The sequence below is a fragment of the Entelurus aequoreus genome, linkage group LG03, assembly GCF_033978785.1.
Source record: "Entelurus aequoreus isolate RoL-2023_Sb linkage group LG03, RoL_Eaeq_v1.1, whole genome shotgun sequence".
Classification (NCBI taxonomy): domain Eukaryota; kingdom Metazoa; phylum Chordata; class Actinopteri; order Syngnathiformes; family Syngnathidae; genus Entelurus; species Entelurus aequoreus.
Window position 1 is genome coordinate 90,872,248 of NC_084733.1, and position 17,500 is coordinate 90,889,747.

General features: G+C 37.7%; 1 pseudogene; it reads left to right on the top strand.

Annotated features, from left to right (window-relative positions):
* Window positions 1-9,472, top strand: part of LOC133647088 (syntaxin-binding protein 5-like) — a 36,169-nt pseudogene extending 26,697 nt beyond the window's left edge.
* Window positions 9,473-17,500: the final 8,028 nt, after the last annotated feature.

Consider the following 17,500-nt stretch of genomic DNA (forward strand, 5'->3'; position numbering starts at 1 on the left):
AACAACGCCCGAAATGTGTCCCGTGAAAAACCCTCTAACTAAAGTTCCTTGGGTGAATAATGTAAAGTCACTACACCGGTATGTTTTAGCGCTTTCATGGCGAGTTTACTGACAGATATAAGTAAGAACTTTACACTACTTTATATTAGAAATGGCAACAGCGGAGGATGAATGTCACATAACAAGAAGATAGAGGAAAAGAAGAAGCTTATAGACTACAATTGCGGACCCGCGTGCATTTTCAGGACTTATGCAGATCCCAAATACACACCAGAAGGTACGAAAAGTTGGTTTTGCATAATATTGCGAAACAACAAACACCAGGGTAATATGTCTGCCATTTTGCGGTCCTTATACACACACCATAATAATACTCCTATGTTGAAGCACAGTACAATCCATCAAGCGGTGCGGCTTCAAAACTTACCGAAGTCGTACTAAAAACATTTTGATAGATTTTTGAGCGCCGTGTGTATCGTTCTATATTCTCAATGGAACATCTAAACTTTTGGTGTTGTTTTTACTTGAGTCATATTGTAGTCTACACGTATCTCTTATGTGTGACTGCCGTCTACCCGTCACACTTATCACTACCCCATGTACCAAATAAAATGGCTTCGAGGTCAGTAAGCACAACCAGAATCACGCCGTACATTAGGCGCGCCGGGTTATAAGGCGCACTGTCGATGTTTGAGAAAATGAAAGGATTTGAAGTGCGCCTTATAGTCCGAAAAATACGGTAGTTACCGTAATTTCCGGACTATAAGCCGCTACTTTTCCCCCTCGTTCTGGTCCCTGCGGCTTATACAACGGTGCGGCTTATATACAGCCTGTTCTTCTCCGACACCGACGAAGAGGATTTCGGTGGTTTTAGTACGCAGGAGGAAGACGATGACACAATGATTAAAGACTGACTTTTCATATACCGGTAGGCTGGTTATTTTGATAACGTACATGCGAGCACTTTGTATTACTTTGCACCGTTGTATTATTTGTACTCTGCACGAATGCTGTTCGCCATGTCAAAGATGTGAAAGTTTGATTGAATGATTGAAAGATTTATAGTTAATAAATGGGACGCTTTGCGTTCCCAAACAGTCATCTCTGTCCCGACAATCCCCTCCGTGGTAGCAGGAACCCCTATATACTACGGTAATTACACATCAAAACCCTGCGGCTTATAGTCGGGTGCGGCTTATATATGGAGCAATCTGTATTTTCCCCTAAATTTAGCTGGTGCGGCTTATAGTCAGGTGCGGCTTATAGTCCGGAAATTACGGTATAACATGCACTGCAAAAAGTCTGTTCGAAAACAGGAAAAAAATTACAAAAATGAGGGGTATTTTACTTGAACTAAGCAAAATTATCTGCCAATAGAACTGAATTTAATTATAATTTTGAAGAATTTACCTAGAATTTACCTGAATGTGCATGAACTATTTCTGTTCAAAATAGTTAGAAATGTCACATGTTAAATGTTTAAATATTAACTGTCCGTTTACTTTATATGAGTACGTATTTTCTATTGTTTCATTGAAAACAAAACAGCAAAGTCCATTTGGCCGTCATCTGTTTTAATTATGGGACACAATTGTGTCAAAGTCATGATTTTTTTCATTTCATGCTTGAAATAAGGAATGATTACTTTGAAAAAGTAGTTTTCGCAGAGGCAATTTTCTTATTTTTATTTTTTTTTTAAATTTTTTTTTATATAAACCTAAATAAACTGCAACATGTACAAACAGCTGAGAAACAATAATCAAAATAAGTATGGTGCCAGTATGCTGTTTTTTTTCCCAATAAAATACTGGAAAGGATAGAAATGTAGTTTGTCTCTTTTATCCGATTATTAATCGATTAATCGAACTAATAATCGCCAGATTAATCGATTATCAAATTAATCGTTAGTTGCAGCCCTAATATATATATATATATATATATATATATATATATATATATATATATATATATATATATATATATATATATATATATATATATATATATATATATATATATCCACATACAATTTTTTTTTATTATAATTTTGAAGAATTTACCTGAATGTGCATGAACTATTTCTGTTCAAAATAGTTAGAAATGTCACACGTTAAATGTTTAAATATTAACTGTCCGTTTACTTTATATGAGTACGTATTTTCTATTGTTTCATTGAAAACAAAACAGTAAAGTCCATTTGGCCGTCATCTGTTTTAATTATGAGACATGTGTGATGTCTGTATTATGATGATAGTATATATGATAGTATATATCTGTATCATGAATCAATTTAAGTGGACCCCGACTTAAACAAGTTGAAAAACTTATTCGGGTGTTACCATTTAGTGGTCAATTGTACGAAATATGTACTTCACTGTGCAACCTACTAATAACAGTCTCAATCAATCAACACAATTGTGTCAAAGTCATGATTTTTTTCATTTCATGCTTGAAATAAGGAATGATTACTTTGAAAAAGTAGTTTTCTACTTGTGAGTGTTGATGACACAACAGTTGATATTCTAGTTTCAAGCATGTTTTACTCAACATAGGTCATCAAATCTCAGCAACAAGCTATAATATCTTACTGAGATCATTTAGGACCACTTAAAGGCCTACTGAAATGATTTTTTTAAATTTAAACGGGAATAGCAGATCCATTCTATGTGTCATACTTGATCATTTCGCGATATTGCCATATTTTTGCTGAAAGGATTTAGTAGAGAAAATCGACGATAAAGTTCGCAACTTTTGCTCGCTGATAAAAAAAAAGCCTTGCCTGTAGCGGAAGTAGCGTGACGTCACAGGAGCTAGTATTCCTCACAATTCCCCGTTGTTTACAATGGAGCGAGAGAGATTCGGACCGAGAAAGTGATGATTACCCCATTAATTTGAGCGAGGATGAAAGATTCGTAGATGAGGAACGTTACAGTGAAGGACTTGAGAGGCAGTGCAGGACGCATCTTTTTTCGCTCTGACCGTAACTTAGGTACAAGCTGGCTCATTGGATTCCACACTCTCTCCTTTTTCTATTGTGGATCACGGATTTGTATTTTAAACCACCTGGGATACTATATCCTCTTGAAAATGAGAGTCGAGAACGTGAAATGGACATTCAGTGCCTTTTATCTCCACGACAATACATCGGCGAAATGCTTTAGCTACGAGCTAACGTGATAGCATCGTGCTTTAACTGCATATAGAAACAAAAGAAATAAACCCCTGACTGGAAGGATAGATAGAAAATCAACAATACTATTAAACCGTGGACATGTAAATACACGGTTAATGCTTTCCAGGCTGGCGAAGGTTAACAATGCTGTGCTAACGACGCCATTGAAGCTAACTTAGCAACCGGACTGCACAGAGCTATGCTAAAAACATTAGCTCTCCACCTACGCCAGCCAGCCCTCATTTGCTCATCAACACCCGTGCTCACCTGCGTTCCAGCGATCGGCAGAAGGACGAAGGACTTCACCCGATGCGTTTGGCGGCCCGGAGACGTAGGAAGTCAAGGTGAAGTCGGCGGCTAGCGCGGCTAGCGCTCCAACAAAGTCCTCCTGGTTGTGTTGCTGTAGTCCGCTGCTAATACACCGATCCCACCTACAACTGTCTTCTTTGCAGCCTTCATTGTTCATTAAAAAAATTGCAAAAGATGTCCAGAATACTGTGGAATTATGAAATGAAAACAGAGCTTTTTGTATAGGATTCTACGGGGTACCATAACTTCCGTTACTCGGACTTCGTCACGCGCATACGTCATCATACCGCGATGTTTCAGCCGGATTTTAAAATGTCACTTTATAAGTTAACCCGCATGTGTTGCAATGTTAAGATTTCATCATTGATATATAAACTATCAGACTGCGTGGTCGCTAGTAGTGGCTTTCAGTAGGCCTTTAAAACAAGTAAAACACTCTAACATAAAATCTGCTTAGTGAGAAGAATGATCTTATCGGACAGAAAATAAGCAAATATCACCCTTATTTGAGATATTTCATCTTACTTAGATTTCACTTTTTGCAGTGTGTGTGTGTCTATAAGCCCGGAACTTGCTCGGTCAAGGCCTTTTGTCTCATTGCGCAGAGAGTGACATTGCTATAACACAGGTGACAGGGTTTCTCCTGCTCCTTATTTTCCATAGGACATCAAAACGACGATAATGACCCATATAAAACACTGATATTGCCCTTTGAAGGAGCCACGTGTCTTTTGCGGTCTAGGAGATGCTGAGTGAGTTGTTTACACCTGTGGAAACACCTGAAGCTCCCAACAGAGGGTTCTTCAAAGGCCTCTTTGGCGGAGGAGCTCAGTCTCTGGACCGGGAGGACCTCTGTGAGTACTTAAAAAGCAGACCCGGCTCGCGCCAGAAAGCCTTTTGTCGACGATTTGTACTCGTTCCTGGTGACAGTCGGCGAAACCACCGCCGGGAAGGCGTCGCGCAGCCTGGCCCAGCACATCCCCGGCCCGGGCGGCATGGAAGGCATGAAGGGGGCGGCGTCGGGCGTCGTGGGGGACCTGGCCCGCGCCCGGATAGCTCTGGACGAGCGAGGTCAGAAACTGGGGGAGTTGGAGGAGAGGACGGCCGCCATGATGTCCAGCGCAGACTCCTTCTCCAAACACGCTCACGATGTAGGCACCTCTTTGACTCTCAAGTGCAGGTTTTTAATGTTTTCTTTAATCATCACGTCACTGCATGAGGTCCTCCTCGCTGAATAATTGCAGACCTACAAAGTCCTCACCTGGGCCTTTAATTGGAGATATGAGTTTTTTACTAATACAAAACAATGCTTGGCACTTCCGCCGGGTCAAATATGAGTCATTAAATGACTTCCGCTTGCTGGTGGTAGAGGGCGCTAGTGATCCTTCTTGCGACTACCAGTACTGCAGAAGAGCGGTGCTGCAGAAGAAGACAACACGCAGCAAGAGTGAGCAGCCATTGTTTGCTCGCACTTTTACCACGGAGGATTACATATCTGAAATAAAACAGTTTTCTAAACTGGACTTTCAATCGAAGCAGGAGGTAATACTTAAAGGAAGATCTCCATCGAGACAGAGAGACTTTTAAAACTGAAGAAAGATAAGGAAGACTTCTATAGGAGCTGCGCATGGACTCATTTATACCTAAAGGTAAGACCATAATAACGTTTTTTTAATTAAATGTGCTTTTCATGATAAGGTAAGCGCCGGAGTGAGAAGAGGTTTCAAAATAATTAGCGCATGCTTGCCCATCCTGCATGCTTTTGGTAAACGCAGGAGTGAGAAGAGGTTTTAAATTAATTAGCGCCCCGGCAGCTATTCAAGGAAATACGGTACAACAAATCCTTTACAACTTATATTCAATTGAATAGACTGCAAAGACAAGATATTTCATGTTCACACTGAGAAACTTCATTTGTGAATTATATTTATATAGCGCATTTTTCTCTAGTGACTCAAAGCGCTTCACAGTGAAACCCAATTTCTGAGTTCCATTTAAAGCAGTGTGGGAGGCACTGGGAGCAGGTGGGTAAAGTGTCTTGCCCAAGGACACAACGGCAGTGACTAGGATGGCGGAAGCGGGGATCGAACCTGGAACTCTCAAGTTGCTGGCACAGCCGCTCTACCAACCGAGCTATACTGCCCATTTTTTTTTTTTTGCAAATCATTCATTTAGAATTTACACATTTTCAACGGGTGACAGGTCTGGACTACAGGCAGGCCAGTCTAGTACCTGCACTCTTTTACGATGAAGCCACGCTGTTGTAACACGTGGCTTGGCATTGTCTTGCTGAAATAAGCAGGGGCGTCCATGATAACAACATATGTTGCTCCAAAAGCTGTATGTACCTTTCAGCATTAATGGCGCCTTCACAGATGTGTAAGTTACCCATGTCTTGGCCACTAATACACCCCCATACCACATGCTGCCTTTTACACTTTGCGCCTAGAACAATCCGGATGGTTCTTTTCCTCTTTGGTCCGGAGGACACGACGTCCACAGTTTCCAAAAAAACAATTTGAAATGTGGACTCGTCAGACCACAGAACACTTTTCCACTTTGCATCAGTCCATCTTAGATGAGCTCGGGCCCAGCCAAATCGGCGCCGCTTCTGGGTGTTGTTGATAAATGGCTTTAGCTTTGCATAATAAGAGTTTTAACTTGCACTTACAGATGTAGCGACCAACTGTAGTTACTGAGGGTGGCTTTTTGAAGTGTTCCTGAGCCCATGTGGTGATATCCTTTACACACTGACGTCGCTTTTTGATGCAGTACGGCCTGAGGTCCGTAATATCATCGCTTACGTGCAGTGATTTCTCCAGATTCTCGGAACCTTTTGATGATATTACAGAGCGTAGATGGTGACATCCCTAAATTCCTTGCAACAGCTGGTTGAGAAATGTTGTTCTTAAACAATTTGCTCAGGCATTTGTTGACGACTGAGCATTTCACGGTAGCTGCTTTTAATACCCAATCATGGCACCCACCTGTTCCCAATTAGCCTGTTCACCTGTGGGATGTTCCAAATAAGTCTTTGACGACCATCCCTCAACTTCCTCCGTCTTTTTTGCCACTTGTGCCAGCTTTTCTGACACACGTCGCAGGCATCAAATTCCCAAATGAGCTAATATTTGCAAAAAAATAACCAAGTTTTCCAGTTGGAACGTTAAATATCTTGTCTTTGCAGTCTATTCAATTGAATATAAGTTGAAAAGGATTTGCAAATCATTGTACCGTATTTCCTTGAATAGCCGCAGGTTCGCTAATTAATTTAAAACCTCCTGTCACTCCGGCGTTTACCGGAAGCCTGCGGGATGGCCGTGCATGCGCTAATTATTTTAAAACCTCTTCTCACTCCGGCGTTTACCAAAAGGAATCCATAAAATGTAGGCGTGCGCTTTGAGTGTGATGTAAGCATATCTACATGAAAAGCACATTTAATAAAAAAAAAAAAACGTTATTATGGTCTTACCTGTACGTATAAATGGAGTCCATTTGCAGCTCCTTCTGACCAAAAGCATCGATAACTTGTTTATAGAAGTCTTCCTTATTTTCTTTCTTCCGTTTTAAAAGTCTCTCGGTCTCGATGGAGATATTCCTTTAATTATTACCTCCTGCTTCCATTGAAAGTCCAGTTTAGAAAACTTGTTTTATTTTCGATACCGGTATGTAATCCTCCATGTTAGAAGTTCAGGCGAGAGGGAAAAAAAAGAGACGGTCTGTTGCTGCGTGTTGTCACTTCTTCTGCAGTACGGGAAGTCGCAAGAAGGATCACTAGCGCCCTCTACCACCAGGAGGCGGGAGTCGTTTAATGACTCATACCGTATTTGACACACGCAGCTACGGTATATTAATAAAACATAGCTGCTTACTGTTCTTTTTAGCATACCATAGCTTGGACCTTGAATCCTACTGAATAGCTCTTTATCTTTTCTCCTTTGTGCGATTGCAAACTACTGAAAGCAGCTTCCTCCATTTTGAAAATGAGGACAGGTAAAGCGTCACCCGTGACGTAACGAGTTTGACCCGGCGGAAGTTCTAGACCAGGGGTCACCAACCTTTTTGAAACCAAGAGCTACTTCTTGGGTAGTAATTAATGCGAAGGGCTACCAGTTTGATACACACTTCAATAAATGGCCAGAAATAGCCAATTTTCTCAATTTACCTTTAACTCTGCCTCTATTTTTTAAATTGTATTTATTTACTAGCAAGCTGGTCTTGCTTTGCCCGACATTTTTAATTCTAAGAGAGACAAAACTCAAATAGAATTTGAAAATCCAAGAAAATATTTTAAAGACTTGGTCTTCACTTGTTTCAATAAATTCATTTATTTTTTTACTTTGCTTCTTATAACTTTCAGAAAGACAATTTTAGAGAAAAAATACAACCTTTAAAATGATTTTAGGATTTTTAAACACATATACCTTTTTACCTTTTAAATTCCTTCCTCTTCTTTCCTGACAATTTAAATCAATGTTCAAGTAAATTTATTTTTTTTATTAATTGCAGACATTATTAATAATTAATGATATTTACACTTAATTGAACGGTTTAAAAGAGGAGAAAACACGAAAAAAATTACAATTTAATTTTGAAACATTGTTTATCTTCAATTTCGACTCTTTAAAATTCAAAATTCAACCGAAAAAAAGAAGAGAAAAACTTAAAAAAAGAATTTATGGAACATCATTAGTAATTTTTCCTGATTAAGATTAATTTTAGAATTTTGATGACATTTTTTAAATAGGTTAAAATCCAATCTGCACTTTGTTAGAATGTATAACAAATTGGACCAAGCTATATTTCTAACAAAGACAAATCATTATTTCTTCTAGATTTTCCAGAACAAATATTTAAAAGAAATTCAAAAGACTTTGAAATAAGATTCAAATTGGATTCTACAGATTTTCTAGATTTGCCAGAACAATTTTTTTGATTTCTAATCATAATAAGTTTGAAGAAATATTTCACAAATATTCTTCGTTGAAAAAACAGAAGCTAAAATGAAGAATTAAATTAAAATGTATTTATTATTCTTTACAATAAAAAAAAAAAATGTATTTGAATTTTGATTTAAATTGTCAGGAAAGAAGAGGAAGGAATTTAAAAGGTAAAAAGGTATATGTGTTTAAAAATCCTAAAATCATTTTTAAGGTTGTATTTTTTCTCTAAAATTGTCTTTCTGAAAGTTATAAGAAGCAAAGTAAAAAAAATAATGCATTTATTTAAACAAGTGAAGACCAAGTCTTTCAAATATTTTCTTGGATTTTCAAATTCTATTTGAGTTTTGTCTCTCTTAGAATTAAAAATGTCGGGCAAAGCGAGACCAGCTTGCTAGTAAATAAATACAATTTAAAAAATAGAGGCAGCTCACTGGTAAGTGCTGCTATTTGAGCTATTTTTAGAACAGGCCAGCGGGCTACTCATCTGGTCCTTACGGGCTACCTGGTGCCCGCGGGCACCGCGTTGGTGACCCCTGTTCTAGACATATGCTAAATATTTTGCGAAACGAGGTTTGACCCGGCGAAAATTATAGACATGCGATGATAAAATTAATATTTTGCGAAACGAGTTTGACCCGGCAGTAATTCTAGACGTGCGAATACTATACTCCCTGCGCCGATTCAAGGAAATACGGTATTGTCTTTTTGTTTACCTTACCGTGGGATTAGGAATAACAATGTCATATTTTTACCCCCGACTTGGTTTTTGTTGTTCCCCTCAGATGATGGTGAAGTACAAAGACAAGAAGTGGTACCAGCTCTGATGGCGGCATGTGGTGGACTCTGTAAACACACACACACACACACACACACACACACACACACACACACACACACACACACACACACACACACACACACACACACACACACACACACACACACACCAGTATGATCCAGGAGGAGGCGCAGATACTTCCGTCCCTACTTCTCTCGCCGGGATTTTTTTGTTTTGTTTTGTCCACAGCATAAAAACGTCACCTCGGGAGCTCGTCTTTTCCCAAAACAAGGTTTGTCCTCCACCCAGGTGTCAAGTCTGATGGTCCGCATTGTAAAAGCCCTCGCCCTTCAAGTGACGGGAGGATGAAGTCGATTAGTTTTTTGTGTCTCTATCGAAGCACTTACGGAACAATTTTGGGATGACGACGCAGGAGCTGATGGATCTCCTACCTGAAATAAGGGCTGATAGTTCAATCGTGGTTCCCTTGGAAGGACGTTATTCATCCGGGGCATTACTGACTTGTACGTATTTATTCCAGGCTTATTGCACACACAGGTGTTTACCGCCCCCTGCTGAGGATGAGTTTACATTGCAGACACTGGAAACACCCTGAAGGTATTCGGACTGCATTCGCAGACCTTTATAGAGACAACATTGGATTATTGTAGATCTGGGTTAGCATTCTTATTGACATTTTTTATTTTTTTTCCCCACCTGCCAAAAAAAACACTCCAGTTGTCGGCCATTGTGAACAATATTTCCCAAAACGCTCTCCTGATGCACACAAGCTAACCTGTATCAATGCTAGTGATGGGCGATACCACGCTTTTTTTTTTTGGAACCGATACTAGTTGCTGACGATCCCATTCCGATTCCTGGGATTCAGTTCAGAATCAATTCTCGATTCAAATCGATCCTCGCGATGTATTATTCGTAGGGGTGTAACGGTACACAACAATTTAGAGGTCACGGTTCGGTTCATTTTCCGTACAGTAAGAAAACAACAAAATATACATTTTTTTGGGTTATTTATTTACCAAATTTGTAAAGAATGGCTTTATCCTTTTAACATTGGGAACACTATAATACTTCTGCCCACGTTAATCAACGTTAAACTGCCTCGAGTTCATTAAATAAAATGACGAAACTTGTCTTCTACATACACTACCGTTCAAAAGTTTGGGGTCACGTTGAAATGTCCTTATTTTTGAAGGAAAAGCACTGTACTTTTCAATGAAGATAACTTTAAACTAGTCTTAACTTTAAAGAAATACACTCTATACCAGGGGTCACCAACGCGGCGCCCGCGGGCACCAGGTAGCCCGTCAGGACCAGGGGCCGTACTTATCAAGCTTCTTAGAATGACTCCTAAGAAGTCTGCTAAGAGTTGACTTAAGAGTAAATAAATTCTTGGCTGAAAGCTGCACTTAAAAGTTAGTTATCAAGCGTCTTACTCACACTTTCAGCGAAGTGTAGGACTGAATCTTAAGTGTCACACTCAGAGCTGAATTACGACATTACTATGTGCCGTAAACGCAATTTTAGGTGACGTCATTTCTGTGTCCATAGAAATGACCAATCACGGAAGGGAATCCGTTGTCTAAGAATAAAGAAATATCTTGGAAATATATAAGTGGACAATGGGAGTGTATATTTTGACAATAAACTACAAAATAATACAAAACAAACTAGTCCCCGCCGGCACTCCCTCTCTTCTCTCGCCCACACACTCACTGACGTCACTCACCTCACGGCCACACACATACGCTACTGTCATAATATTTTCTTTCCAATTCATTAATTAGGCAACTAATTTGAAACTGGTGTGGGTGGCTCTATATATACTAGCCCACTGCAGCCACATGCAGAAATCAACATGGAATCGAAAAGTATTAAATCTGTGACAAAAATAATATCCGCTCTGTCTAAACGATACCGTTTGATCAGCTGCTCGTCATCAAAAAAAAACAAACATTAAGACACTTAAGACACCTCTGAAGGTCTCTTAAATATCGTGGAGAGTAGGAGTGATTCTTAGACTTAAGAACGTTGATAAAAAGCTTTTATTCTTAAGTTTGAGAGTAGGACTAAATTTCGCAAATTCTCAGGACTTAAGTGTAAAATGGCACTCTAAGAAGCTTGATAAGTACGGCCCCAGATGAGTAGCCCGCTGGCCTGTTCTAAAAATAGCTCAAATAGCAGCACTTACCAGTGAGCTGCCTCTATTTTTTAAATTGTATTTATTTACTAGCAAGCTGGTCTCGCTTTGCCCCGACATTTTTAATTCTAAGAGAGACAAAACTCAAATAGAATTTGAAAATCCAAGAAAATATTTGAAAGACTTGGTCTTCACTTGTTTAAATAAATTCATTTATTTTTTTACGTTGCTTCTTATAACTTTCAGAAAGACAATTTTAGAGAAAAAATACAACCTTTAAAATGATTTTAGGATTTTTAAACACATATACCTTTTTACCTTTTAAATTCCTTCCTCTTCTTTCCTGACAATTTAAATCAATGTTCAAGTAAATTTATTTTTTTTATTGTAAAGAATAATAAATACATTTTAATTTAATTCTTCATTTCAGCTTCTGTTTTTTCGACAAAGAATATTTGTGAAATATTTCTTCAAACTTATTGATTAAAATTCAAAAAAATTATTCTGGCAAATCTAGAAAATCCGTAGAATCAAATTTAAATCTTATTTCAAAGTCTTTTGAATTTCTTTTAAAAATTTTGTTCTGGAAAATCTAGAAGAAATAATGATTTGTCTTTGTTAGAAATATAGCTTGGTCCAATTTGTTATATATTCTAACAAAGTGTAGATTGTATTTTAACCTATTTAAAACATGTCATCAAAATTCTAAAATTCATCTTAATCAGGAAAAATTACTAATGATGTTCCATAAATTCTTTTTTTAATTTTTTCAAAATGATTCAAATTAGCTAGTTTTTCTCTTCTTTTTTTCGGTTGAATTTTGAATTTTAAAGAGTCGAAATTGAAGATAAACTATGTTTCAAAATTTAATTGTAATTTTTTTCGTGTTTTCTCCTCTTTTAAACCGTTCAATTAAGTGTAAATATCATTAATTATTAATAATAACATAGAGTTAAAGGTAAATTGAGCAAATTGGCTATTTCTGGCCATTTATTGAAGTGTGTATCAAACTGGTAGCCCTTCGCATTAATCACTACCCAAGAAGTAGCTCTTGCTTTCAAAAAGGTTGCTGACCCCTGACCTATAGTAATCCTTTGACCTCGATTATTGCCAACAAAGGTTATATTACAAAGTATTGAGTTGAATTTTTGTTATTGACCAAATACTTATTTTCCACCATCATTTACTAATAAATTCTTTAAAATTCCTACAACGTGAATTCATGGATTTTTTTTCACATTCTGTCTCTCACAGTTGAAGTGTACCTATGATGAAATTTACAGACCTCTGTCGTCATTTTTAAGTGGGAGAACTTGCACAATCGGTGGCTGACTAAATATTTTTTTGCCCCACTGTACGTTATTATATCAACTATCAGAGACAGAAACTCTTCATTTAACATAAAGTCCTTTTTTGCTGCTTCAACACAGCTCAATCAACACAGAAAAAGGTCAAGTGAAATAACAGACAGACGGGGCTTTGCTGTCCGTAACACACACACACTGGGTGCTGTGTAGAGTACTGACGGAAGCGGAGGCGGCTACTTAATATGTTTGTGTGGAAACCGAACCGAACCGGAACCCCCGTACCGAAACGGTTCAATACAAATACACGTACCGTTACACCCCTAATTATTCGATATAATAATTATTAAAGAAACTTTTTCAAAACAGGTTAAAGGTTAGAAAAAGCTCCTTCTGGTTGCATGGAAATGGCCTATAACATATATTTTTTAAATGATTCCCGTTAAAAAATGTATTTATTTTTTTAATCGATTTTAGAAAATGATGAATGGATTTGGCAATGAGGTGGCGACTTGTCCAGGGTGTACCCCGCCTTCCGCCCCAATGCAGCTGAGATAGGCTCCGGCACCCCGTGCGACCCCAAAAGGGACAAGCGGTAGGAAATGGACGGATAGATTTAGAATGGGGATGAATAAGAATCGCGCTTCGGATCTGATTAAAAAAATGTTTTGGTTGCCGATACTTTGGCAACGTTTTGTGGAAATGTATAAAAAGCGGCCGATATCATGTCATGTTTGCAACAGTACAATTTATATGCGATATCATGAAGTTTTAAAATGATATTCCACGACACGATGAAATTCTCTCCAACATGCAACTCCTCCCCTCCAACATTGATCATGTGACATGATAATCAACACCAGTATTGAAACCTTCTTATAGCCGTGGTATCAGTCATTCGGTATCACTAGGCTGTGTTGACTTTACTGCTCTGTGGATGCTTTAAAATCATATTTCAGTCTTTAACTAAACCGACAGAAAATATCGATATTGTAACGTGATAATCAACACCGGTATTGAAGCCTTGCTATATCCCTATATTTCAGTATCACTTTCACTTTGTTGAGTCTGCTCCGCTATAGATGCTTTAAAATGGTATCAACACGGCATGGTAAACACACAATACAGCAAATATCAATATTGCACCTTGACACTCATCTGAAACTTTGGTATCAGTGGTGTCGACTAGAGATGTCCGATAATATCGGTCTGCCGATAGTATCGGCCGATAAATGCGTTAAAATGTAAAATCGGAAATTATCGGTATCGTTTTTTTATTATCAGTATCGTTTGTTTTTTTTGTTTGTTTTTTTTTAAAATTAAATCCACATAAAAAACACAAGATACACTTACAATTAGTGCATCAACCCAAAAAACCTCCCTCCCCCATTTACACTCATTCACACAAAAGGGTTGTTTCTTTCTGTTATTAATATTCTGCTTCCTACATTATATATCAATATATATCAATACAGTCTGCAAGGGATACAGTCCGTAAGCACACATGATTGTGCGTGCTGCTGCTCCACTAATAGTACTAACCTTTAACAGTTTATTTTACAAATTTTCATTCATTACTAGTTTCTATGTAACTGTTTTTATATTGTTGTACTTTGTTTTTTTATTCAAGAAAATGTTTTTAATTTATTTATCTTATTTTATTTGATTCATTTTTTTTTTTTTTAAGTACCTTATCTTCACCATACCTGGTTGTCCAAATTAGGCATAATAATGTGTTAATCCCACGACTGTATATATCGGTTGATATCGGTATCGGTAATTAAAGAGTTGGACAATATCGGCATATCGGATATCGGCAAAAAGCCATTATCGGACATCCCTAGTGTCGACATTGTGATCTGCCCATCACTAGTGTTTGCCAGCATGCATTCAGGTGTGATTTTGGTTTCAGAAGTCTTTTTTTTTCACCTTTTTTCCCTTGTTTTTGCGCTTGAGTCCCTAAAAAGGAGATCTGCTCAAATCAGTTTGTCATGAAGTGCAAAAGGCAGTTCTGCTATTTGCGTATCGATATACTGTTGGTGTATCACTATACCTATTTGCCTATCAATGTACGTATGTACCCCAAAAGCAGTGAGTACGTTGTGTAAATGCTAAATAAAAACAAATCCTTTTCAACTTATATTCAATTGAATAGACTGCAAAGACAAGATATTTCATGTTCACACTGAGAAACTTCTTTTTTTTGTTGCAAATAATCATCAACTTAGAATTTAATGGCTGCAACACATTGCAAAAAAGGCATTTTTACCAGTGTGTTACATGGCCTTTCCTTTTAACAACACTCAGTAAAGGTTTGGGAAGTGAGGAGACACATTTTTGAAGTGGAATTCTTTCCCATTCTTGCTTGATGTACAGCTTAAGTTGTTCAACGGTCGAAGCCACGCTGTTGTGACACGTGGCTTGGCATTGTCTTGCTGAAATAAGCAGGGGCGTCCATGATAACAAAATATGTTGCTCCAAAAGCTGTATGTACCTTTCGGCATTAATGGTGCCTTCACAGATGTGTAAGTTACCCATGTCTTGGCCACTAATACACCCCCATACTAGGGATGTCCGATAATGGCTTTTTGCCGATATCCGATATGCCGATATTGTCCAACTCTTTAATTACCGATACCGATATCAACCGATATATGCAGTCGTGGAATTAACACATTATTATGCCTAATTTGGACAACCAGGTATGGTGAAGATAAGGTACTTTTTAAAAAAATGAATCAAATAAAATAAGATAAATAAATTAAAAACATTTTCTTGAATAAAAGACAAAGTAAATCAATATAAAAACAGTTACATAGAAACTAGTAATTAATGAAAATTTGTAAAATTAACTGTTAAAGGTTAGTACTATTAGTGGAGCAGCAGCACGCACAATCATGTGTGCTTACGGACTGTATCCCTTGCAGACTGTATTGATATATATTGATATATAATGTAGGAAGCAGAATATTAATAACAGAAAGAAATGGGGGGGGGAGGTTTTTTGGGTTGGTGCACTAATTGTAAGTGTATCTTGTGTTTTTTATGTGGATTTAATAAAAAATTTAAATAAAAAAAAAACGATACTGATAATAAAAAAAAACGATACCGATAATTTCCGATATTACATTTTAACGCATTTATCGGCCGATAATATCGGCAGACCGATATTATCGGACATCTCTACCCCATACCATCACACATGCTGGCTTTTACACTTTGCGCCTAGAACAATCCGGATGGTTCTTTTCCTCTTCGGTCCGGAGGACACGACGTCCACAGTTTCCGAAAACAATTTGAAATGTGGACTCGTCAGACCACAGAACACTTTTCCACTTTGCATCAGTCTGTCTTAGCTGAGCTCGGGCCCAGCGAAGCCGGCGGCGTTTCCTGGGTGTTGTTGATAAATGGCTGTGGCTTTGCATAGTCGAGTTTTAACTTGCACTTACAGATGTAGCGACCGACTGTCGTTGCTGACAGTGGTTTTCTGAAGTGTTCCTGAGCCCATGTGGTGATATCCTTTACACACTGATGCGGCTTTTTGATGCAGTACCGCATGAGGGATCCAAGGTGCGTAATATCATGGCTTACGTGCAGTGATTTCTCCAGATTCTCTGAACCTTTTGACGATATTACGGAGCGTAGATGGTGAAATCCCTAAATTCCTTGCAATAGCTTGGTTGAGAAATGTTGTTCTTAAACAATTTGCTCGGGCATTTGTTGACAAAGTGGTGACCCTTGCCCCCGTCCTTGTTGGTGAACGACTGAGCATTTCACGGAAGCTGCTTTTATACCCAATCATGGCACCCACCTGTTCCCAATTAGCCTGTTCACCTGTGGGATATAAAAATAAGTCTTTGATGAGCATTCCTCAACTTTCTCACTCTTTTTTGCCACTTGTGCCAGCTTTTTTGACACATGTCACAGGCATCCAATCCCAAGTGAGCTAATATTTGCAAAAAATAACAAAGTTTACCAGTTCGAATGTAAAATATCTTGTCTTTGCAGTCTATTCAATTGAATATAACTTGAAAAGGATTTGTTTTTGTTTTGTTTTTACACAACGTACTCACTGCTTTTGGCTTTTGTACGTATTATACGTATATGAGTATCCATATGCTTACTTGCGCATCAATCTACATCAGGGGTCACCAACGTGGTGCCCGCGGGCACCAGGTAGCCCGTAAGGACCAGATGAGTAGCCCGCTGGCCTGTTCTAAAAATAGCTCAAATAGCAGCACTTACCAGTGAGCTGCCTCTATTTTTTAAATTGTATTTATTTACTAGCAAGCTGGTCTCGCTTTGCCCGACATTTTTAATTCTAAGAGAGACAAAACTCAAATAGAATTTGAAAATCCAAGAAAATATTTTAAAGACTTGGTCTTCACTTGTTTAAATAAATTAATTTATTTTTTGTACTTTGCTTCTTATAACTTTCAGAAAGACAATTTTAGAGAAAAAATACAACCTTAAAAATGATTTTAGGATTTTTAAACACATTTCCCTTTTAAATTCCTTCCTCTTCTTTCCTGACAATTTAAATCAATGTTCAAGGAAATTTATTTTTTATTGTAAAGAATAATAAATACATTTTAATTTAATTCTTCATTTTAGCTTCTGTTTTTTCGACGAAGAATATTTGTGAAATATTTCTTCAAACTTGTTATGATTAAAATTCAAAAAAAATTATTCTGGCAAATCTAGAAAATCTGTAGAATCAAATTTAAATCTTATTTGAAGGTTTTTTGAATTTCTTTTAAAATTTTTGTTCTGGAAAATCTAGAAGAAATAATGATTTGTCTTTGTTAGAAATATATCTTGGTCCAATTTGTT